Raw genomic sequence first — 2,759 nt, forward strand, 5'->3', positions numbered from 1 at the left:
GCGAATCCGTTATGCACTGCCGACGTGTGAAAGTGCATGCCACAGTAATATACAATTCGAGTTATTTGCACCTTGCATTGCCTTACCTTGGTAAATTCAAATTCTGAGAGTTGAAGTAGTTGTATATAAATATCTTGGGTTTCAGTCATTGTAGGCTGTATGCTGCAGTCCCCGATGGAGTTTAGAGAGATAGTGGTAACGTTGAGGTGGTTGCCATTGCAGTCATATCCTACCAGGCCGTATGCTATTTTGATGAGGGTAAGTACGATGACCAGGCGATTCATCTTCCTATTAACAATTTATTAAATTGTTTCTTCCTCTCGAGTTTATTAGAAATAAGAATAATCTTTTATTATTATTAATATATATAAAAAAAAATTTATATTTATATGTTTTTTTTTTTTTTTGTTAAAACTTATTATCGGTGAAAATAAATACCATGAATGCTACCTGGGTTATAATTATATACGTATATGCATACGTATTGCTAAGTAATATAGATGAGATTTGTTTTATCGTTATAAATATATAAGTATATATTATCTATAGGAATAGATATTACAATTATAGCTTGTCTTTGAATATATATATATGTGCGTGTAATGATAAATATGACGACTTATTTTACGAGTCACTCGGATTATCAATGGAAGTGAGTGTCATAGATATCGCCTACTTTACAACATGCGTGCATATATATATTGGTAAACATAAGTGAAAATTATATGCATAATTATAAATGTCGTTTGTTTACAGGTGGATAGCATCAGTATTTGGTCTTGTGCGTAGCATACAAGTACTTTATAGTTCTACGGCGCGGATTGCTATTCCTTGAACTAAAAAGTTTCTTTCAAGGTGAGTTAGATTAGTGTAAACGATCATGCATTGGAGGCATGATATAGCGGGTTGTAGGTCCGCTAGGTTTATATCACACATACGACAGTATGATATTCGTGTTCTTGCGGATACTCCGCATATGAAATGAGTGGGTGGGTCGTCACATAGGTCCTGGTGGTCTGGATCTAAGTTATCGAAACAGTCTTGACAAAGATGACCGTTATCTAAATGGTAGACAGAACGTATCAACCGAACACAGAGGCAAGACTGAACATCCTCCGTCGCTTCCAGATCGAATGCGGGTACGGGCCCGTCTGAGTCCTCTATGTTAGGGTCGATGAACTCGCCACCTGTTCTGGACATACATACGAAAACAGTTAATATATATATTTTATAATTTTTTATAAGTTTTGTTCGGACCTATCCCTTTGTACAAATACTGTATCCCTGTATGTGGTATAATATATAATATGTTATGGTTATGTTAGTTGTTGTTTATTATATATATTTTCCTTATCTCTCTCTTTTTTTTTCTTTTTTTTATTATTTTTTTTTTTTGTGTTCTGTACCTAGCATTGCTATTATAATGCTGTATTACATTGTATTAGCTATTATTTGTGTTGGGGTGCGTGCGACGAATTTTCAACATGGTCGCTTGCGTGTATCGTTTGTTTAATGTCAACAGTAGCGTGTTGTTGAAATAGTTAATTTGTTAATCATTATAGTTTATTTTGTAGTGTTTCTGTAATATTGTTTGTGTTTCATGATATTGTGTGTGTCAATACCGTGTGCTACCTTAATGCGATAGCATAGATTGTGTTGTTTTCGAATTTCGATAGTCATTGTTTTGATTATACGTGACTCGCATTTATATAAATCTTGTTTAATTTAGTTAATTTTTTTTTCTTTTTTTTTGTGTATTGTGTTACCAGATATTTTGTGTAACGTAACTTTATTCCTTTGCACCGAGTTCAGTCATGTTGTTAATATTTAGTTAGTCTATCTTGATTAATTTCTAACTTATTCCTGTGTTTATTAACCTTTCTTATTTTCCCTATTAATTTATTATTGCATGTACTTGCTATTTGCTATTATTTTGTGTATGATATGAGTTAGTTCCCTTATTAGTGATTAAAACCTACTTGTTAGATTAACATTGTCTGTAATTCTTCAGATTCTACTCTTCCGATGCTGCATCACTTACCTAGATCATTCCCACAACATCACCTGATTCTTCGATATGCCTTGGATACTTACTACGGTTGTCTTCAATCGTCTTATATCTGTGGCCATAAAGGTACTGTTTAGTTTATTTAGTTTAATATGTGTATAATGCATTGTGTGTGCGACCGCTATTGTGTATTACAAAATCCACTTCTACATGTTAGATATAATAATATAACAATACTACGTAGATTAATACATAATAAGATATCCTTTTACTTTCAATTAATCTATCTTAATTATTTTCTAACCACTTTCTACACTTATCAGCTATTTTATTTCTTCTTGTTAATCTGCGACATTCATGCATGTACACTTCCTTGTATGGTGATTAATTGTTCACGAGGTAAGTTGCACTTCCACTGTTTTAGTTATTCGTTGAACTAACACGTTTTACATTCAAACAGTAATCGGATCATTTGTAATAAACTTCTTTTTCTTTTCAGGTTTCCGCCATCTGTGTTGTTCGACGAACAGTGCCATGCTTCCATAGTATTGTTATAACATTTAGTACTGTTGTATTTTGCATTAAGGCAGTTGAAGTTAATTTGTTCATTTATTTTTCAGCTGGCTGTCGTACATGGTGTTTCGCAAACCGAGATCCATAACCTATTTTGCACGTAAACCTTCTCGTATGATGATTACTTGTTCACAAGGTAACTTTCACTTTCACTCTTTTAATTATTTATTGAATCAAC

General features: G+C 32.9%; 1 long non-coding RNA gene across 2 annotated transcripts; it reads left to right on the forward strand.

Annotated features, from left to right (window-relative positions):
* The first annotated feature begins 170 nt into the window (after window positions 1–170).
* LOC117216058 lies at window positions 171–2,530 on the forward strand. 2 transcript variants are annotated; one of them, XR_004489295.1, is made up of 4 exons: window positions 171–258; window positions 757–855; window positions 2,012–2,134; window positions 2,508–2,530. It is a non-coding gene; the product is annotated as an uncharacterized LOC117216058 (long non-coding RNA). The 2 variants fall into 2 exon arrangements; XR_004489294.1 differs by lacking the exon at window positions 2,508–2,530 and having other exon boundaries at window positions 2,012–2,292.
* The last annotated feature ends 229 nt before the right edge of the window (window positions 2,531–2,759 follow it).

Source organism: Bombus bifarius, unplaced genomic scaffold, assembly GCF_011952205.1.
Source record: "Bombus bifarius isolate JDL3187 unplaced genomic scaffold, Bbif_JDL3187 scf7180000010100_frag, whole genome shotgun sequence".
NCBI lineage: Eukaryota > Metazoa > Arthropoda > Insecta > Hymenoptera > Apidae > Bombus > Bombus bifarius.